Here is a 24,037-nt window from a genome sequence, read left to right as displayed (position 1 = left end):
AATTTACTATCTCATAATGTATTTTGAAACTCCTTTAAGCAGGGTTTGAAAGCTTAAAAACCAAATTCAAAAATAATACTTGATAGATAAGAGAGCATAAGTTTAGTTTTAACTTTGCGGAGCTATGGAAACAATTTGAAATATTTTAGATTGGCATTTTAACATTAATATTTTGCCTGTAATTGTCAGCATTTGCAAGGGCTCAATATATAAAAGAATATTGATGTCTCGATCATCCATTTGATCACTTCAAAAAAATCTAACTCAGTGGCACTGTTTTTACTGCCGGTGAGCTTGGCAACTATTGCAAACACTCTCTCTTTTTGGACTTAAGATCTATACACCAGGACTTGTACTCATCTCTCTCAATAAGCACAAATAATGCAATAATCTGGAACAAAGCCATTCTGCTTGCTGTTGATCTTTTGGTAGGATATTTGTGTTTCAAATCCCTTTTTATTTCATAATATACATACCAGGCATAGTGAATGGCCAGTCTCTAGAAAACTAGCTTGGGAACATGCTGACTGCCATACTTTCATGATGTACCGGGCACTTTTGTTGTGTTGAGTAGTTGAGAGAGAGTTGAAACTTGTTCCTAGATGCATTTAGACTAATAAAGAATAAATATTAGTTCAGGATATCATCTGTTCTTCAATTATATCTACAGGAAGTTCTGGAAAAAAAAGAGCTGAACTGATTTGCTTTCGCAAATGTGTCTATCAGATGCTTGTGGACTTCTCCCTGCACAGAAGTCTACTGACAGTCATACCAGAGCCTTTTGCTGTGCAATAGCAGTTTGGCTGTACACTTGCATATTTCTTAAATACAGGGTGGAAAATAATTTTTTGAGATTTTTAGTAAAAATGAAGAGAGAGGAATATGTAGGGACTAGACAATCTGCTCTCTGGCCATAAGAGAAATTCAATATTGCAGAAACTATAGTAACTATGTTATTTCATTAGCATTCAGAAAAAACTTAGACAAGTTAGGACATTTGTGTACAGGTAGACACTGAATCCTTCAAAAAGTGCTTCACGTACATTACAGCAGTATTTTTAATTTAGAGATTTTAAATTAATGTAGTTTATTTTAATGCAGAACTTCCTGCAAAGATCGTGTAAATGTAAAACCAAACTAAGTTGCCAGAGCAATATTTTCAAGTATATTCACACTTTCTAAATCTGGGTACTATAACATGTTATTATGTTTTCTTTAGAAGGATGCAGCACTTCTAGGAGATGTTATTATCAGCATCTTTTTCTCTGGGAGAAAATACTTTATCTTTTCCTTAAGTGCCCCAACTCTGAAATCTTTTTTATTAACTTGCATTATTTTGTAATTAAGGGACATCTTTAACAAGAAAAAATACATAATATAAAATTTCAATATGATTTTTTTAAGTTTATGAAAGGACATTCATATTCACTAATACTGCCTTTGAATGTCACTAGATACAATTTCAACAACTTTCTTTGATTTTTCCATATTTTATAAAAAAAAGTCTGCTTAAGTTTTTTCTGCTGTAACTGAAATGATTCAGCTTAGGCACAGGATAACCAAGGAATTTGAATAGCTGTACACTCATTATTATGCATGCTTTTCTTTACAGAGGTGCGATGTGTTCCTGCTCATTTGCCAAGAGACCAGTAATTTATAACCATGAGTTTAAATTACCATACTATCTTACTGCTCATAATCACTGCAAAACTTTTTTTTTTTTTTTTTTTTTTTTTTTTTTTTTTTTTTTGCAGCAACAGGTTTTTAGCACACATGTGTTCACAGCATGGATGGGAACACTGGGCACTGGGTATGTGGATGAGAATTTTACCTAGAAGTTCTCAAATCATAGGTCTTCTGACAACCTCAAAAGATCTCAGCTGAATACAGTGTTACTTTCAAAAGATGAGAACCAAGAAATTCTGCTAAATAAAATGTATGGTAAACAGCACTGAAAGCATAATCAAGGCCGCAAGTAATCCGACTTGGCAAGTTAGCCTCTAACAGCTTTTGACAGAAATTTTCATTCTTTATGCCTGACAGACAGACCGAATAAACTAATATCAGACTAGATGAAAGAAGAGTGCACAAAATAAGAGGGAATGGTTGTGGGGCCAAATTCTGCACCTGAAAAATTTTGAATAAAATAGACAGTATTTGTGATGTCACTTACTGAAAAAACACATCCAAGCCACCAAACCAAAACATCAAAAACACAAGCTCCTTAAAAGTTTCTTTTAAGGAACACTGGAGAACTTAATACCTAGCATGACTGACTTAGCACTGAAAAGTCATCCATCACAGCAAAAAAAGAAATTACTCAAACATTTTTTTACTTCTATTCTGTGACTTAAAGAAGAGCTTCATAGGAGATCCTCTGAAACAATGATTTTTTATTGGCTCTAAGAGGTCAAGTACTGTGCAGCTTATATCTCACAACAGCATAGCATAGGAAAAATCTTGTAAATTTTGCACGTTTACTTTGTTACCTTTTTTCAGTGAGGCATCAGGTTAATGGAATGTATAAAAAAGCTGTATTATTTAAAAAAAACAAACTGTAAGAGCAAGGCTAAGTTAAAATAGATTTTGAGGATAGAAAGAACAGTTACTTGTATTTTTAAATAATTTCAACATTTTTATGTACTTCTTAGGTGGCTTTTCCATATATGAGAGAAAGTAAAACCTCTTAGAAATAAGAGTTAATAATAGTGAAAGAAATAGAAGTATATTGAGCTTTAGGTTAGAACTGCAGTATAGAGAAGCACATCATAAAGAAAGTTATCTACAGAAGGGACAGAACTAAAGTGTGCTGAAGTTTTGCATGTGGCCTTCATTTTGTATCTGTTGCATGCAACTTTACACACGTTGGCTAAGAAGCAAGGCAGCACAGTAATACTTTGCATTTAGTCATGTTTATTTCCCTGACACAAATTCAAACTATTTCTGTGCAAGATTCTAAGAGCAGAGGCTTGGGAGACATATTGAACTCCATTGTGGATACACATCAACAATTACATTACCTTAGTAACAGCCACAAAAATCCATGCTGTGGATGGTGATGTTTGAACAAGAATTCATTTTCTTGACTTTACAATGTTGGTAGCTAAAGAAATCATAATTTTGGTGCTACTTTGAAAATTTTCTGTGCCTGTGACTTGTATTTCAAAGCACAATGGAAGTGAGCCAACATGTCATCATACAGTAAATTTTATTTTAGAGGCTGCATTTCAATAACCTAAGATGACTTACTTATCCATTGAACAAACATAAATACAAAAAGAAGCCATTTAAAATGTAGAAATTGCAGAGTTTCAGTGGTTTTTTGAATTCTAAATTATTGTTTCAGTATGTGAATGAATACTGTCATTTTTACTCCTTTACAATTTTGAGGTCTAGCCTGAGTCTGAAGACACTGAGGGAAAGGACGAGTTATGCCTCCATCTCAGTTTACAAATATGAGAATATATATAGAATTGGAGAGCATCATTCATCCTTTTCAGTGGAAGATTCATAAGACATGTTCATGTACATGTAGAGAGGAGGCTGTCTATCTGGATCAGCCTGGATTTAATTTCAGCTACAATAGTTGAATAAAATTACAGGATGGGGTTTTGAATGGAATCAGGAATTTTTTTTTTTTTTTTTTTTTACTATTTTACTTTCAGCTTGGTATAAATAGCGTAAGGTGCAGGGGGCATTCCTTGACCTCTTACAGAACTCTAATCAGAGTTTATTCAGTTTTCATTTCATTAAAGGATACACTTACAGGTGTTTTAGTTAAATGACCCATGTAATGAATTCAGTGTGGCTTCCCTCTGAAGAGGGAGGGAATTATTTTATACATGGATACTGTGCTATCAAGGAAATAATCATGATAGTTAAGGCAACACATGAAGTGTAGATTAGTTTTTAAAATAATTTCTCCAGGCTTCTGCATCATGCACCAGATTTACTAGTTCATAATTTACATCTGTGCTTTGGCTATACAAACAGACTTGTGAAATAAAGATAGACTTGTAGAACATACAGAGAAATTTATCATAAGTTATGTGTAATAGTTTCATATTTAGGAAACCAGTTGTCTCTGGGCTCCATAATGGCACACTGACTTTCAATGATGTTACATAAATTTTCTCAAATTCAGGCTTGACAACCCTAAAACTATTCAGTTTCCTTGGGTGCTCTGTTTGCATATTCTGCAGATGAGTAGTCACAAATCAATCACAGGATTAAGTTTTCATAAGAAATCAATATCCAAACAAAACCAGACAGACATCTTTAAGTCAATGCAAGAAGATTTCTGAAATGTAAATAGCGTATAAACATGTGCACAAGGCCACAGTCTAAACTTCAGCAACATTTGAGTCCAAGGGCTACCTTCAATTTTTACCTAAGATTCCTGTCCTTCTTCCTTCCCTAAAGTAATTGAAGACCAAATTGTTATGAAGTATTGTTAATTTGGAAGCATCTATAGATGCAGATATATCATCATTCTGTAGATGCTGAGGTTTTACTTCCAGCTGTAGGATAAGAGGTAGCCCAGCTGAATAATACTGTGGTAGAAATTAATTCAGACTGAGTATTTCATAACAGCCTTAGGAGACTAGTGTGATCCAGGCATTTTGGCATTCTCACATGCTTATACCCCAGTTAAAACACCTTAAATTACTTCACCATAAAAGTTTTCAACTTCACAGAAATAATAGACTTAATCAAAGCAAGGATAGAAAGTCTGCATAAAATTACAGAACAATACTAGGGAAAAAATATAGTAATCACTAACTCCACAACTCTAATAACATCCACGTCATGGTAATCCATTATTCTTGATTCAATATGCATTACCTTTAATGCATAAAGACACAATAGTCATGTTTTTTTGAACCATAGCTTTGCAGAATTAATTTCTATGTGCAAGGATGCCAAAATCCCACTTTTTCCTGGGTTAATTTTGTCATTTCAAGTTTGTGCCAAGCACAGATGCTGATTTTTACTTCTATCTCTTTACAAGATTTCAGAATACATTCTGTGTTCTTAACTGAGGTTCACTTCAGGATTTCTTTCTTAATGCTTCAATATACCTTTAAATGTAAAACATGCATAAAGTACAGGCATAGAACATCTCGGGAAGATGGTTACTGAATTAGGCTTTTAAATGCAGTAAACAGATTTTTTTCCTAGTCATTAATGATTAATTAATTAATGAATAATGATTAAGTGTAATACAAGAGATTCTTTAGAGAAAATATAACCTCTAATGGAAAAATATTTGTGCACCACTTTCTAAGATGATCACATGATATCAAATATACTTTTTAATGATAAAAGCATTTTCCCATCTCTTTCACTTTAAAGCATGGAAGAGACTCATGACTCTTAAGATTAAGACAAATAGACATGAATCTTGAAGTAGTATTTTTTGTGCAAGCCTGCAGCCTCAGTTAACTCAGTTCATATGAACTGAGTTCATATGAATATTGCCATAATATTACTACATTACCTGTATTAAATACAGGTTTTTTGTATGAATAGAATGACTGATATTTTATAGAAAGCTTGGAAAAAACTACACCTCACAATTTGCACTGCTGCAAATTAATTAGATTATCACATTCCATCAGCAATATCCCTAGAGAAATAGCATATAAAAGTACTATCTTTCTTTTGCAGATGAGAAAGTGGAGATTTTAATTTCTTCTTTTCTCCCCAAACTGCAAATTATGGAAGTGCACATATCAGAGTCCCTGGGCTAATTGTACTTTTGATCCATTCAGATTGCCAGAGGCTGTATTTCGACATCAATACCAGTTAGATTGTGTGGCCTCACTGCACTATTTCTCCTTCAGGACCAACCAGTGCAATAGGCAAATGCAAAATCCTCTTCAAGAATAACATGATTTAACTAGAACTAAAGAATCAGAGAGAGAAGTATCCAAAGGAAAAACAAATAGGCTATGTAAATATATAAGCTTATTGAAAATGTGATCTTTTTCTATATGACAACTCCTTAGATAAAGCTTTCCTTCCAATACATACATCATCCGGAAACAGTTTGTTTTTCCAATAACAATTTTCCTTCAACTCAAACATTCAGTGAAATGATGACTAAATTTACACATGATCTTGTCAGCTGCATCTCACTGCTATTTTATGATAATGCCTAACAGCTACAAAACTTTTAACAGGAACATCCATGTAAGCTTTGGGTTTGCCAGTTCCTCAACTAGGGATGAGAATCTCGTAATTTAATGAATTGCACTGTCTGTGTTTGAACTGATAACACAGCTGAGATGTGTTTTAATTAGACAATATGTTCTCACTGGATGTTTATCCTTTAAGTTTTCAGTAGTACTCTGGATTTCAGCTGGAATTTAAACTTTTAGCAAATAATATACACAAATACGCATATGCTTTCTGTGTAATTTCATGACACATGAGGAAGAAATAAAGCTTAAAAGAGCAAAATATATTTTATAAATAAATTTAAAAGCAAATAGATGTGACCTGCTTCTCCAATACAGAAGAATTTAAACCCAGACACAGACTAGCAAATAAGCAATTTTATAAAGTAGCTAGTTAAAAAAAAAAGAATAGTGCTATTGACATTGAGGAAGTAATTATCATATAAACACTTCAGAAAACTTCTTTATGCAAAGCGTAATTAAATTAGAACTTGCAAGGATATGGAGCTTTTAGAGTTTTCTAAAGGAAAAGCCCTAAACAAGAACACTGCACACATGCTACTGTTATCATTACCAGGTATTTTGTAGCTACAGCAAGATTTTAGTGGATGCTTTCCAGTCTCCAGTTAGAGTAGATGAGCAATGTAAGTGATAAATTTGTATGCCATTGTAGTGATGCAGAAGGTGGCCATCCTGGTAGAACTGCTCAGAGACTATGACTTGATACGAGATTAGGTCAGATGGATTAATTATGCCCTGTTACTTCTGCAGAGATTCACTCTAATTACTAGAATCAGTAGAGATTTGTCACTGATTACCAGGTGAACGAAGCATAATAACCCAACACTTACACCTGCCAGACACAATAATGGGGGCTTAAAAGACAATTTTCATGGTTCTCAGTTCTGCAGCAAATATTTTATGGGAAATGTTTTCAATTTGTAGCAAAGGAAGACATCACTAAGCAGTACTGTAATTCAAATATAATCACTTATCAATGGTATTGCATCAAAGACAATTCTTTAACGGGTGAAACACCTGTTACAATATCAGTGTACACACAGAGACTTGAAAGGTGGTGTATTTTAAATGGGGATTTAGAAAATTAAAACCTTACTTAAATGGTGATTGAGACATTTTTAGGATATTTTTCCAAGAGAATATTTTTAGCTTATGTATTACTCAATCTAAATGTAGATATGCGTACTTGTATTTTGTAGCTTTTCATTTTGCAGTTTAAAGTTCATAAAAACATGCTTGAAAAGAAGCACTGTACACCCATATGTGGATTAATATAGCAGTGTTAAAGAGTTCTAGTTTCATTCTTCCATTTTAGGTTCATGATAACTACTCAGGCTCAAGGCTTGTTATTATGAAAATGCATATATCTCAGAAATTTATACCTATACTTTGAATTCTATTTAAACTTACTTTTGAATTTTGGAAAGCTGTGTTATAAATGCAATGGCAAAAATCGGATTAATAAAGAAACAATTTATTAGAAAAACGATCCCAATCACCAACCAAGAGAAAAACCACAAATAGACGGGCAGCGCAGCGCTGGGTGGACAGGGGTCCGCACCCTAAGGTACAGATTTCCCAAATCTACACGGAGCAGATTGCAGCCCGGGGGTTTTATAGGGTTTTTCATGTCCTGAGGCAAAACAGGTGTGGGGCATAGTCCAGCAAATAGTCCAAATACATCTTTGGATGGTTTTCCTGGATTTGTCGAACTTTGCAAATTGTATTCCGGGAAGGTTCCTTTCACATGCGGATTGGGCTCACCGGTCCATGATTACATCAATGTTTAGTCTCCAGCGAACAATTCCTCTTCGTTTGGGGAGGAATTTCTCCATCTGGGTACGATGCCGATTCTTATCTTGGTTGGCCAGTTTCTTTGTCCATCCTGATGGCCCCTGTCCTGCTCTTTGTCTCAGGCTGAGAAGCGGTTGTTGTATGGGCAGCCACCTGACTTGGGAAGAATTTTTAAAACAGACTATACCTTTTCACATTTTTATATTAACACCAATCTAACATATATTTCTATATTTTTCATCACAAATTTTTACCCCAATGTCACATTTATCACAGCTACTTTCTACAGAATGAAGAGCAAAAGCTTTGGCTTAAAAAAAGAAAGTTCACAGAACTAATTGATTATGTAACTCCACTTCACTCTCTGTTTCAGAAAATAGTTTTCTTACATGAGCATCAAATATGTACCTTAGGCTAATTCAGAAAGGAATAATGTGTAAACTTGAATGGAATATGCTATAAACTAATCAGCCAGATTGATAATCAAAAATAAAATTTACTTTATGTAACAGCAATTTGGGAAAAGCCCCAATAAAAAGGACAACTCTGATCCCGGGATTGGAGCTGGGTGAACCTCAGACAGGCCTCTATCACGCCAGTTCCCCCCGCGCCCCGTTCACAAATCCCACCACCGAAAGTGCAGTTTATATGCAGGTAATTTTCCCCAAGGCAGGGTTTCTTTGTCCACTTCTGCTCAGATCGCATACTTATGTGTCTTCTTTTGGAACTTCTGTTCTCCTGAATAGCCTTCCAGATGGAGACGAAGCCAATATTGAGATGCTCAGTCCTGACGAGCTTGGGCGTCTTGTCTTAGATGCATATCTGGTATCAATCATCTAGGCATAACCTGGCTCATCACTCTTGATTGCCTATCTCCGTGGCTGCAAATCTTTTTCTGTTGTAAATTTTGAGGTTTCTCCTCAGAGCCGCCCATCTCCTTACAGATGTAAATCGGCTTTCCCGGTAGCCGCTTGTGATTTCTTATTTCTATATTTCTAATTCCCAAGTACGAATTATTTTATACAGACATCACACATAACAGACTATCACAAATATTTATGTGATTTACTGTAAAAACTTTGTACTTGAAACATTTGAATGATGTGATTTTTTCTACTGCAAATTTAAGTATTACTTCAAAACTTCAGCGAGGCACTCTCAACTCTGTTGAAAACTTTAAGAGTACAATTCCTTTTGAAATGTTGTTGCTGTTAATATGCATAAAACCAGTTCTTCTATTGACAATAAAAATTTCTTCTGTAGTTCATAGTCATGAAACTTGTACAAGGTAAGAGAAAACCCTTGGCAACAGCATTTCTTCAACCCTTTTATCTGAAATACGTTGTATTAAAACCTGAGAGAAATGCACATAATATAGGCAATGAAGAAGAAAGTATAAAAAAATGAAGCCAAGAGTGACAGAGAGAACTATAGATTTGTACCCATTTGCTGCCTTTAGGGATGATCCTTTGCAGGAAAGCAGACAAAACAGTTCTGTACCTGTGATGTTTTTATTAAAGTTTTGCAGACTTCTGAAGGTCACGCTTTGGCCTCTTTAGGAGCCTGGTTAGCGGAGTTCTCTGACAGTCTGTCCTGAAGGTCAGTGGAGTCCAGAAAGGTTGGGCATTCTTAAAGAAACACTCCTTATAAGCACAGGAGCAGGCAGTCCCCGTGTGCTGAAAGATAAGCTGATGAGGAAAAAGACTAGCCTGGCAGGAATGCAGGGACAAAAGGAGCCTTTATGACCTTTGGAAGAAGGGGAAGACAACCCAGGAGGATTACAGTGATGTGAAAATTAGAAGGGCCACAGCCCAACTAGAACTCAATCTGAGTATTGTCATAAAAGAAAATGTTTATATATTAAGAATAAAAGGAAAGTTAGGAGAATCTCCATCCTGTATTGGATGCAGAGGGAAACATACTGACAAAGAATAAGGAAAATTAAGGGGGTAGTTAAGGCTTTATTTGCTTCAATCTTTAATAGTGAGACCTTTTGTTCTGGGGATGCCCAGTTCCCCTGAGCTGGAAGACAGAGACAAGACACAGAATGAAGACCCCTTGCTTTGTCTGACAGCTACAAAATATTCTGAAGGGACAGACAAAAGAGAGATAGGAAAGCTGCTCTTTGCGTCAAAAATGGGGCTGATTGCACAGAGCTGTCTTCAAAGGGCAGCAATGCAGAGGTTGAGAACTGATGGGTGAAAATTAAGAGACCAAGAAAGTCAGGGTAAACTTTCAGGCAGGTGCCCAGTAAAGACCTCCTGATTAGGATGAGGAGACTAATGAAAAGTTCTTTCTTCAGCTGCAGATAACATCATAGTCACAGGCTCTGATCCTGATAGGGGTCTTCAGCCACCAAGACACCTGCTAGAAAAGTGAACAAGTCACATCAAGTCCAAGGAGTGCGTTAAGGAAAACTTAGTTTTACAAGTGATTGAAAATCCAACCAGAGGAGAGGCATAGCTCTATTATTCAGTAGAAAAACCCTTGCAGAAAAACTTATCAGAGATATGGGGTTAGAAGTAGAAGAAAAAGTCAGACCAGGAAGGCAGGAGGAGGTCAATATGGCTAAGTCAAAACCTCTTAGCCAAACCAAAACACAAAACAAAGTGGAAAGCACTGGAGACAGGGATATGCTTCCTGGAGAGATGATAGGGATGTGGCCTGAAAGCACAAGAAGGGGATCAGAAAATTCAAGGCAGAGATGGAATTGAACTTGCTTAGGGATGTGAAGTACAACAAGAGGAATTTTTCAGGCACTTAGAGCAACAAAAGAGGATGAAGTAAACTGTACCATCCACCTTGAGGAGTGAAATGGAGGATACAGCTACAACTGACATGGAGAAGGGTGAGGTATTCAAAAATTTTTTTGCCTCTGTCTTCACTAGCAAGAAACCTAGCTGCACAAAGCAATATCCAAAGCAGGGCACGGGGATAAGATCAAATTCAAATCATCTTGGGAACATCAATATACTCAAATCTGTGGGATATGAATAGATGCATCTGAGGGTTCTGAGGGAACTGGTGGAAGAAGTTGCTAAGCCCTTAGCCATACTACTAGTGTGGCCTTCTGGTGAACTTCCAAGTGATTGAAAAATGTGTTCCCGTTTTTGAAAAGGAGGCAAAGGAAAACCTGAGGAACTACAGGCCAGTGAATATCACATCTGTGCCAGGAAAGATCATGAAGCAGATCTTTCTGGTAACTATGCTAAGGCACATGGAAAACAGAAAGGTGATTGGTGACAGCCAATGTGGCTTCACTTAGGACAAATCATGCCTCACAAATTTAATGTCATTCAGTGGTGTATTACACCATTTGTGGAAAAGGAAAGAGTGACTGTCCCTTCTTACCTCTGAAATGAAAAAGAATGGATATGACTTGGTTGAAAACAAATGAGATGGATGATTTTATTTACAGAGCGTGCATGCAGATCATACAGGTAAATCATGGCTCCAGTCAGCAGAAGCTTAGGAAAGGCTAGGTACAGCTTGACCAACAAGGTGATCTGTTTAGTGGATGAGGGAAAAGCTGTGTGGATGTTTTTTACCTGGACTTTAGTAAAGCCTTTGACACTATTTCCTTCAGCATTTTACCAGAGAATTAGCCTCATACCTGATCAGACTCAAAACTTTAGTTCTCTCAGTACTACACAAACAATAGAAAGACCAAACAGGAGTGCCTGTCATTGTTGAGCTGGCCAAGTGCATCATATCTATTAACAAATGAAAGTAGAACAGTTGTGGTGACAGGAGGAAACTTAAATCGTTCATAGAAACCCAGCCCTTAAAAGCTATTCAACACTTAAGAGAGAGTATCCTCTATTTATTTAACAGGACAGACAACTCTTTTATGTTTAAGGCACATATTTTCTGAAATTATTTTTGTATCTGGAGCAGTAAGGGCTACTTCCCTGGAAGAAGAGGAAGAAGCAGAAGAATCAGAAGAAGAAGCAGAAGCAGAAGCAGAAAAAGCAGAAGCAGAAGAAGAAGAAGAAGAAGAAGAAGAAGAAGAAGAAGAAGAAAACCTGTAGACCTTTTTATTGGTTCAACACTTGCACCCTTAAGTGTAAAAAATTGGTATTGAAACTAATGAAGATGGAATTGAATGCCTATGGGTAAGAATTAATGGGAAAGCCAACAAGGCTGACATCCTACTGGGAGTCTGTTATTGTCCACCCAACCAGGAAGAAGAAATGGACAACTTATCCTATAAGCAGCTAGAAAATGTTTCAAGATCACCAGCCCTTGTTCTTGCAGGTGACTTCAACCTATCAGACATCTGCTGGGAACTTAATACAGCAGAGAAAAGACAGTCCAGGACATTTTTAGAGTGCATGGATGACAACTTTTTGTTACAGATGATGAGTGAGCCCACCAGGGGAGGGACCATGTTAGACCTGCTGTATGCAAATAGAGATGGGCTGGTGGGAGATGTGGTGGTTGGAGGCCGCTTGGGGCACTGTGAAATTATAGAGTTCTCAATATTTGGTGAAATCAGGAGGAAGATCAATAAGAATTTGCAATGGATTCCAGAGGGCAGACTTTGGCCTATTTAGGAGACTTATTCAGAGAGTTCCTTGGGAAGCAGCCCTTAAAAACAAAGGAGTCCAGGAAAGGTGGGCATGCTTCAAAACAGATTTTGAGGGCACAGGAACAGACTGTCCCTGTGTGCCAAAAGATGAGTTGATGAGGCAAACATTCAGCCTGGATGGCCAAGAAGGTTTAGAAGGAACTTAGGGATCTTTGGAAGGAGGGTCATGTCTCTCAGCAAGTATTTAAGGGGGTTGCTAAGGCATGTAGGAAGAAAATTAGAGAGGCCAAAGCTCAGTTTCGAATTTAAATTGCCAACTTTTGTCAAGGATAATAAAAATGTTTTTGCAAATATATTAATGGCAAAAGGAAGGGTAAGACCAACATTTGTTCTCTACTGGACACAGGAGGGAACTTAGTAACTGCAGATAAGGAGAAGGTGGAAGTGCTTAATACCTTTTCCTCAGTCTTTAGTGGGAAGATGGCTTGTCCTCAGGACAACTGTCCTCCTGGGTTGGTAGATGGTGTCAGGGAGCAGAACGGTCCCCCTGTTATCCAGGAGGAGGCAGTCAGAGAACAACTGAGATGCTTGGATATTCATAAATCTATTGGCCCAGATGAGATCCATCCCAGGGTGATGAGGGAGCTGACAGATGACCTTGCAAAGCCACTTTCCATCATTTACCAGCAATCTTGGCTTACTGGTGAGTTCCAGATGACTGGAGGTTGGCCAGTGTGATGCCCATTCATGAAAAGGGTGGGAAGGAGTATCCTGGTAATTATAGGCCAGACCTCAGTACCCCGTAAGGTAATGGAACAGTTTATTGAGTGTTGTCACGCAGCATTCACAGGATGGCCAGGAAATCAGCAGCCAGCATGGCTTTAGAAACAGTAGGTCATGTTTGATCAACCTGGGCTCCTTCTATGACCAGGTGACCCGCCTGGTGGATGTAGGAAAGGCTGTGGTTGTTTTCTATTTGGACTTCAACCAAGGCCTTTGACACCATCTCTCACAGCATACTCCTGGAAAAGCTGGCAGCCTGGGGCTTGGACAGGAGCACTCTGCTGGGTTAAGAACTGGCTGGATGGCCGGGCCCAGAGAGTGGTGGTGAATGGTGCTGCATCCAGCTGGGGACAGTCACCAGTGGTGTCCCCCAGGGGTCTGTGCCGGGGCCAGGTCTGTTCACTATTTTTTATTGACAACATGGATGAGGGTATTGAGGCCTTCACTAGTAAATTTGCAGATGACACTAAGCTGGAAGCATGTGTCAATCTCTTGGAAGGTAGAACCTCTCTACAGAGAGACCTGGAACAGTGGGATTGATGGGCATAATCTAATAGGATGAAGTTTAATAAATCCAAGTGTTGAGTCCTGCACTTTGGCCACAATAAACTCCTGCAGCACTACAGGCTGGGGAGGGTGTGGCTGGACAGTGCCCAGGCAGAAAGGGACCTGGGGGTTCTGGTCAGCAGCTGAACATGAGCCAGCAGTGTGCCCTGGTAGCCAAGAAGGCCAAAGGCATCCTGGTCTGGATCAGGAATAGTGTGGCCAGCAGGAGCAGGGAGGTCATTCTTCCCCTGTACTCGGTGCTGGTGAGGCCACACCTTGAGTGCTGTGTCCAGTTCCGGGCCCTCAGTTTAGGGAGGACCTTGAGACACTTGAGCGCGTCCAGAGGAGGCAACGAGGCTGGTGAAGGGGCTTGGAACACAAACCTTATGAGTAATGACTGAGAGAGCTGGGGTTGCTTAGTCTGGAAAAAAGAGGCTCAGAGGTGACCTTATCACTCTCTGTAACTCCCTGAAAGGTGGCTGTAGACAACTGGGGGTTGGTCTCTTTCTCCAGGCAGCAACTGACAGAACAAGAGGACACAGTCTTAAGCTGTGCCAAGGGAAATACAGGTTGGAATTGGGAAAAACTTTTTTATAGAAAGGGTGATAAAGCACTGGAATAGTCTGCCTGAGGAAGTGATGGAATCACCATCCCTGGCTGTGTTTAAAAAAAGATTGAATGGGGCACTCAGTGCCATGGTTTAGTTGAGGTGTTGGGCTGGGTTGGACTTGGTGATCTTGGCCTATTCCAACCTAGTGATTCTGTAGGATTCTGTGATTTCTTCTGGGCATTGCAAAATGACAATATGGGTTTGTTGCCTTTTATTTACTGGCAGATGTCCAATTATTTGTTTTACAGTTATACAAAGACAGTACTACATGTTGCTTTTACTTAGAGAGACAAATGAAAAATGAACCTCTATCTACATTTTCCAATTTTCATACATCAAAATATTGGTTTCAAAATAACTCAAACTACATTATGTAATCCAAGCAACAATCTAAAGAGTTCAACATTGAATATTTGAGTCTATCCCAATATATTTTTAAAATCCTCAAGGAAAAAAAAATCCTTAAACAGAGCACAATGGTAGTAGCTTCCAGTGGTTACTGCAAAATTTCAAACAAGAATTGTGTAACAGAATACTCCATTGAACTTGTAATCTTTTTAAATTTAGGCTTTTCTAGTACTTATTCACTCAAGTGATCTGCCTGTGCTTTTCTAGATTTTTCTTGTATGTCCCATGCCAGCATTAGCACATTCTTATGTAATGGAAAGAGAGATAATAGCCAGGTAGGCCAAAACTAAAGGTACTGGTTGTTTGGAAAACAAGAAAGATCAAGAGAAGAGTCTCTGGCAGATACCACTTAATTGCTCATAACAATTGCATTTGGCCATTAACAACCAATCTCAAAAACACATCCCTACAATGATCTGACATTTCAACTTCCAAAGAAAAACTTTGTTATTTGATTGAGAGAAAGTAGTTGACTGTAGAGAGAGTCTGTGAAAGCTGGCACCAGAATACATCTGTTTACCTGCCCTGCAGTTGAAGGATTTTTTTTTTTTTTAATGACTCCTAAAAAGGAGCAGCAGGTGATTTCTTGCATGCAGCCACTCTCATACAAAATGCATCAGTGACACTCTCTGTTCCCTCAAATTGTCAGGGCTGGGCCAAGGATGCTGTGGACCCAGGACAGGCAATACTTGCAGTAGAATGAAATATCTTTTGCAGCAAAACCACTCTATGAAGACCCCACAGCAAGAGCATTACCAATCCAAGTGTATCGACTTTCATGGGGCACAGTAACAAAGTCACTCAGAGAGTAAAGTAAATCCCAAGTATATTGCCTTCTCTAATTTCTCCTTGGTTCACCTTTTTACTGTGTAAACACCCTCGAAACTGAGATGTCTTCCTGGACAGATCACCTGCCTGAAGATGCTGTTTTTGAACTGAAAATACAAAAGCCAAACTAAACAACAAAGAGGTAAAATATAGGCAACACAGCACTTACACCAGTAAAAACACAATTAAAGTGTTGAATGATGGAAGGATCATCTGCATTCATGGAGAAAACTTGACCCATGTCTTTTGCTGTTTTTTGTTTCTAGCAATCATCCAAGTCACCCTTGACTACCCAGAAACTGCTGAGTATCTACAAGGCATTGCTTGAAAAGACCATTAAGACTGCATATGGAAACACATCACTGTGCATTGCAGACTATGCAGTTCACTCAAATGAAAACTCTTCAGCTTAACTTTCCTCCCTTCTATATGCATCTCTGTATCTTCCCATTCTGGCTCTGTGTTCTGTTGCTCACTAGGAAAAAAAGTGACTGCACAGGTGACAGGCTGCTGGATGCAGCAAAAAGTACAGAAAAGCAAAGTACACACCATCAGATGCCACCTGCAGATGAGGGTGAAGATTAATCACTTTTGTGTATGACATAAAACATCCAAGCACACTGAAGCCATGTCTGGCCAGGCATCTACATCATCAGCTTACAGATTTATTCCTAGTAGTCAGTAGGAATAGCAGTGTAGAAGGAGGAAAGGGTTAGTAGGGTCTGGTAGGTGAGAAAACCATGAAAGAGATGCACATCCAAGCTCAAGGCGAAATGGATATGAGATAGCACCAGACTCAATTATTAACTTCTGCATAATCAATCTTTTTAAAAGATCCCTTTGTAGGCCTAGAGACCATGACTTGGAAATGAGCACTGTGCCACAGCAGTAGTTCAGGCAATTCACCAGCCCCTCACGTCATCGTGCCTGTGTCACTCAGCTTGGCCAGCCCAGGCACCATGGCAACACTGGGGTTCTTGGCTGACCCGGAGCAGGAACGCGGTGAAGACGGGAGAGAGAAAGGTGGGACTCCGCCAAGGCTGAGCAATCCGAGTTTATTGGACCAGAGGGATCCTCACCTCAGAGCTCTGCCTCAGGAGAGACCCCGAGCCCCTGAGGGAGGCAACTTATAAAGGGGGGTGGATCTCAGGGATGGGTGCAGCAACAATTCAATAGGGAATTAGCAGGGAGTGGCTCTCAACATAACAGACAAATACTTTATCAAATCATAAGAAACTGTGATGGGAAGGCCTGGATTTTGCCCAATCACTCAATGCCTCTCCTGGAACCTTCTGGGCACAGGGAGAGGCCCCGGAATGATGGACAAGACCAGGGGGTTACATAAATGTTTGATGGATAACAGCTGCAGGAGCAAACTGAAGATTGACTGGGACAATTGCTGGGCAAAAAACTTAGGGATGAACCAAGGGAGAAGAACAGGAGGGGGTACAAGGAACAAACCATTTTACAGAACAAATCCACAGAACCTGAACAAATAAAGCTCCAACATGCACCACCACACCCTCAGGTCTGAACAGGGTGCTTAGGCTGAAGAGTATAAGGCAGAACTGCTACAGGTATCTGTAGGTGATAGCAGCTGTGGGTTGGAAAAGTCCCATGGACCCATGTGGGGAGCCCAGAGCTAGTCATGCCCAGGTATTAGAAGGTCCTGAACATCAGCTGATTCTGTCTTCCCATTCCTGAGTCTCTTGCTGAGAGTTTCACAGTGTCTCTAGGAGTAAAGGTGAAGGTAGCATGTATGGTCACGAAAGCATGCTTCACAACTACCCCCCAACATGACAACCAAACTCAGAAACACCAGTGAAAATGACCTGCACCGAACCAAAGCATCTCTTAGCTCCATAATACAAAGAGACTTAGGAAAGAGAGAGAGAGAAGTTGGGCATGCTTCCACACTGCTACGTTACTCTACCCCATTAACTGGACTCACCCAGATACTTTGGAATCTGCTGCAGACATCAGCCATCACTACTTTGTTTCACAAGACCAGAGCCAAGCAGTCCAACAGGGACTTAAGGTACAACTGAATACACAGATGACAAGCTGCAAGCTGGCCAAGAAAGCTGAATTTTAATGCAATTCCAGACTATGCAGCAAGCAATCCGATGGGAAATTTAAAGATATCTAGTGCTCTCTACTAAAAGGTAGTAAGAGCCTCTTATAGGACTAGAACCAAAATATCTCTGGCTGCCCTCATCTCAGGCAACTGTTGAAATATAAACAATATGTTTAACAGTGACAAAGAAAACAGCATGTTGCTAGACGTGGAAGACCAAAATACTGCTTGCATCAATATACGAAATACAATAAATCTGTTGGATGATGGTATAAAATAATAAAAACCTACAAACCACCAAATCACAGACATTTTCCCTAAGTACAGCTGTATTCTTTGTCTTTGAAATTATATTGTATAGAAAACACAGATATAAGGAAATTATATGTCTATTTGTGAACTTCTAGTTGCTGAAAATGTTGAAACTAAGTGGAGAAAAAAGGGAGAAGAAAGTTTAAAAATATTTGTATTAGATTATCAAGAGGAACTTGGTTTTGTAGTGTTATTCATAAATTTTTCTGGTATATTTGCTTTCTGTCTATCAGAGGAAGCTCAGGATGTGTAACTTGGAGTATTCAGCAGTCTTTGCCATGCTGGTGAAATCAATATTTCTAAAATCCCTAACTCATGTACATATTTAAAGTTGTACACTTCATGCATTTATTAAGTCTTCCCACACCCTCCTTTTGCCTCATGTTAATCACATTTGGATTCTGCTACTGATCCTCAGTAACAATGGGCATCAACAGAATTTCTCCTGTAAAACCCTACATGGTGATGGTAGCAGATTCTGGAAATACCTATGTTATTACCTGTAGAACAAAGGCCAGCTGTTCTGAAAAAAATGGGAAAAAGATGTCTATACTTGTAGGGACACATCATCCCCTTCTTGGGAGGCATTGATTTTGTAGCAAAACATTCCAATAGAAACTGGTTTGTTTTACAATTGCTTCTCTGCAATTAGGAAAAATGCAGAATCAACATAACCAGACTTCCAAACCTGTATCAAGTCTGTACATGGCCTGAAGGCTCACAAAATTCAGCCATTTTATCTATTCAAATGATTTGTTAACTCTGATATCTAATGATAGTTATTTCTCATATTTAATTTTCGCAACCTCTTTTTGCCCCATGCAGTATCAATCTAACAGGTTTCTGCTTAAAATAGCAGCCAGCTCCATTAGTCAAATGGAAGTCAAATCTTACCCTTCATATATATTGTCCACTCTCCTAACTTTGGGAAACAATTATTCATTTTGAAAAGCAAAATCTAGAGTCATTCCAAAAGAGAAAAGCTTGAAGATAATTTTATGCTAATTTGATACTTATTCCCCCTTAAACCACATAAGATCAAATTCATGTATTTTTCCACTGTGATTTATGCTTACATATAGAATCATAGAGTCATAGAATGGCTTGGACTGAAAGGTAAGTTAAAGATCGTCTAGTTCCAAGACCCCTGCCGTGATAAGGAACTCCTTCCACTAGAGCAGGTTTCTCAGAGCTTCATTCACCCTGGCTGTACACAGTCCCAGGGATGGGGCAGCCACAGCTACTCTGGGAGACATATTCCACAGTCTCTCCAACCTCATAATGAAGAATTTCTTCATAATATCTACTCTAAACCTGCTATCTTTCAGTTTGGAGCAACTTCCCCTTGTTCTGTCATTACATGCTCTTGTAAATAGTCTCTCTCCACCTTTTCTGTAGGCTCTGTTCAGGTACTGAAAGGGTGCAGTAAGGTCATCCCCAAGCCTTCTCTTATTCAGAGTGGGCAGTCCTAATTCTCTCAGCCTCTCCTCATAGAGAGGTGCTCCATCCCTCTAAAGAAACATGAGGAGTTAAAATTGCAGTCTTGGCTGCAGAACTAAAGTGCAGCCTATGGAAGATCCCACAGAAGCATTCACTTATGTTTTCAATAACAAGTGTATATCCTTCACTTGAGGCATATGCAAGAGGTTTTTCACGTATTTCATGTTCTTCAGAACAGAGGCTCCAGTAGTAGAAATTAAAAGTTTGTATTTTATTTTTTCCATTAATTTTTTCACATTTTTGTGTGATATTTGGGAGCCTGAAAATGCTGAGTGGAGCTACTGAGTCAGCTAGATATAATCCTGACTAACAGTGATGTAAAAGTAGAATTAGGCTACATGTTAATGACCATATCAAATCCAAACCATTAATAGTATTTATCTCATTGAAAGTGCTAAATGCCAATGCAACAATACTTATCAGCCTTTCAGTTTCTGTTATGAATTGTTGTCATATCATATATTACACTGTATTTAATTTTCTGCCCCAAGCAGTTTTTCTTGTAAGCCTGTTAATAGATAATTCATCTGCTTGTAACTTCATCTCCTCTTTTGCTCCTCCAACAGTCTCAGTTTAGCCTCAGTTTGTCAGGGAAACTGTGTCTAAATCAGTTTATTTCTGGTACTGTCCTCAAGATTCAAGGCTCATTGTATTTATTCTATGCAATGCTAAGATACATAATTCTGTGCTCAAGTGGACAGAAAATCAACTCTGATGATGAAATCTTTTTTCATACTAGGTTTCATAGAGTTATTAAATACACGTTTATGTGAGATGGCTCTTCCTGGTGAGATCTTCAATATTTGAAGACAACATTTTCACAGTTAAAACAATAGTAGCACATCTTGGGTTTGACTGACATGTGTTTAAGGGAAACACCTTCATTTCAATATTAACTTCTAGCAATATTAGAGTGTTATGAGGTGTAGAGCATTAGGTTTTAATTAGGTTTTAAAAATGCAGCTAGGTCTTATTTTGTTATGTGGCCATGCTTGGCCACACTGCTTGTTGGACAAATAAAGAGAGGCCCTCAATGTACTTTTAAAATTACAAGCTTTTTCTTTCCATGAAAGCTTGACTTGAATGTTCATTCTTTCATACTTCTGTCCAATCACCACACAGATTTATCAATTTTAAGCATGATGCAGGCCTAAGTCATCAGAAGAATCGCTAAAATCTTGGATAGTTCTGAAATGTAAATATTCTAAAGGAAGGATTTAAATAGTTATACTAATAGGGTTGGTAACATAGACTTGACAACTGGCCACATAATCTGAGCTGCTGAGTTATATTTGAATTTCCCATTTGTTTATTTCTTTACAACAAAATAAATTGGCTGAAAATGAATATACATATGAATTTGAAACAAATCACATTCATCTCTTTCTCAACTACCGATTTGAATTTTCACAAAATTTTTAGCTCATAATTCCACACTTCTTACCTTTTCCTATCAACTGTGCAGACAAATGTTACTGTCAGAGAAAAACATTGTCAGAGGTTAGGTGGAGTTTGGTGTGTGAAAGAGTAAATGTTGGTAAAACCCATTACTTGAAAAGTTACGAACTAGCAGGACAAAGAGCATTACAGACACGCCAGGAAGTACATGATACCTTGCCCCGACAACAATGCAGAAGTCAATTGATGCTGTTGCCTGTGTCCTAAACTTCTCTCTGAGGCTTGCTTCAAGGATAGAGGCAGATTTTGTGCTATCAGCTTGTCTGGTGCCATTCATGACTGCATGAACTATCAGGCTCTGGGAAGTGCTGACAGGTGGCACCTGAAAAATGGGATTTGGCACAGAAATTGTGCAGCTAACTATAGGCAAGATGATTTTACACGTGGCTGGTAGATGCCACATGGAAATCCCTCCCCAGTTCTGTGGAATCAGAGCAGCTGCGCTGGGGGGACATCTAAACACTGTGTATCATGTGAATGGTGTTTTGGGGTTCTAACCTCTTGTTTCTGCCACCAGATTGGCCCCAGATGGGCAGAGAATCTCTGTGTGGAGCAGTGCTGGGCTGTCGCCCCTGATTTTCTTGCTTTCAAGTGTTTGAACCTCTACAGCACCATTCTCATGCTGCTTCATATAAACAATATGTATTTTTAGAAATTATCTGTATGTTTTGCATAGTTGTTCTCTGAGAGGAGAACTTGATTGAAAGTAAGAGTGACCAATCAGGTCGGGTGGTTGTAACTTTCTTGGGCCAATCTTAGCCCTTTGTAAAAAGCTTATATAAGTGATGGAGTCAAGAAAAATAAAAGAGCCTTCCATGTTTGACCCTGCTGCTTGCCTGCTTGTCCTCTGTGAGGGTCCACACCCACGTCGCAACATGCTACCCCTCTAAGTGAAGGGGTAACACTGCGCAGTGCAAAAGTAACTGACTGTTCTCAAGTTCAATATGATGGACTCATGGTGCGAATTTATTTGTACCAAAATGAACTGCAGGCTTCTTGAAGCATCTGTAGTGAGACATGCAATGCATGGTGAGTGATTTCATAGCTGGAGCCATTCTTTCTCCTCTTAGCATGGGGCAGTTTCAACACACAGGTGTGTGAAATGAATGTACTAGCATCTCTGTCACACACCACCAGGTCTTATGGCCTGCCAATGGCTCATTGTTTTCCCTGGGTTTTTGAACAGGCAAGAAAAGCAGAGTTGTATGCAAATCATTGCAGATTCCTGCTTGGACTCCCATAGTTAGAAATTTCTGGATGTGGGCTTTTTTGTAGATTGTAAAGGGCTTTTTACAAACCAACTGTATTTTTGCTGGAATACTCACAAAATCCATATCTTGGGTTCCAGCTGCTTTGAATGAGACACTAGTAGGTTCACAATTTTATGAGACAGTTCACCTTCAAATTTGATAGTCCTAAATTGCAAAAGCCTCCTCAAATTAAAAAACCTACAAAACCAAAAAAACAACCAACAAACAAACAAACATACAAAAACATTAGGAGATGTTCTGCCCAAAATATCTCTGATTTACCTAAACAAAGTTGAAGCACCGTACTGTCCATATGAACTCAACAACATTAGCAACTGTAATAAAACAAGCTGTTCTTAAAATTACTCTTCATGTCACCTGATCACTTCACGAAACATGGTGTTGTTAGCATTTCATAGCTCAGTCAGTCTGAAAGCATAGATATTGCCTTTTTTTTACAATGGAAAAAAGTACCCTGGGATATCCCAACAGTATACAATACTAAGCATGTGAGGAGAAAGTAATTCTGTTTTGTTAGTTTCGATGCAGAATTTTTTGGCTTGATTTTTTGTGTTAATAGCAACACCGTGTATAAAGTATGTTATTTTGCACAGGTTTTTGTTTGGAGTTGTTTTTTAATATGTTTTTATTTTTGCTATAGTATGCAGCTGGATGACACAAGACATCTTCTGTTGTTTTAAATAGTTTTAATTTCAGATGCGTTATTTATATACATGCATAGACACCTTTTTCATTTGCACTCATGATGACACAAAAATCATCTTCTCTAAACAAATGCCAAAGGACCACACACTGACAATGGTTCTGAGGACCACCTGCACTGCATCCTATTAGAAAGTGTACTCTTTTTTTTATTCAGCCTCAGCTGGAGTTATTTCACTTTCAAAAGCAACTCCTGTCAATAAGTTCACACCTATTAATTTTCCTAGTAGACTTTACTTGGAAATGTGCAGATTTTTAATCAATCGGAAGCCATAAAAACCTACATCCATTTCAGCAGCTTCATACCTCAGTCACTGACTCAGTGATATTTGTTGGTTTTGACTTGCTTTGCTTCTAGTTTATATTTTACATTGTGATGCAAATACTTACAATATTATGCTTATCCCTAGAGCTATTATAAGTCATATAGTTTGTACATATTTGTCTCTACTCCTATGGTTTTGAGATTTTTTTCTTGTTTCTCTTGCATGTTCAAGAGATCAGGCATCTACCATCATTCATGGCTTCATTCCACATGGATACACAAAAAGTGCCAAACGGTTTCAGCTTAATTTAATTTAATCACTTTAAGCAATGCAAAGCCCTCTTTTCTAATTTATATTTTCCGTACAAACTTAAAATTTAGAAAAATTAGAAATGGAGGGATGGGATACCTTGTCATTTTGCTGACTGACAGGGTCTGACCACATTTATGTCAGCTATTTGAAAGCCTAATTCTGCTTTTGTATTTGGTTTCATCTACAATTATAAGACTGTTTTTCTACATGGAGATCCTCCAGAAAAGTGTGAAGTTAATGCATTATTTCCCCAGAGGTTAATCCCACTGCAAAGCATTTATTGAATCCCTGTGTAGATGCTTTAACTTAGAAGTCACATGGCTTCAGTCCAGTAGAGCTGAATGAAATCTCTTATGGAATAGGCTAGCAATAGTTGCTTTCCTTCTGAATGAGGGAATTCACATGAAGCCTTAACAGGCTGTAACTTACCCCTGTT

The sequence above is a fragment of the Zosterops lateralis genome, assembly GCF_965231275.1.
Source record: "Zosterops lateralis genome assembly, chromosome: Z".
NCBI lineage: Eukaryota > Metazoa > Chordata > Aves > Passeriformes > Zosteropidae > Zosterops > Zosterops lateralis.
This window is presented reverse-complemented; position numbering follows the sequence as displayed.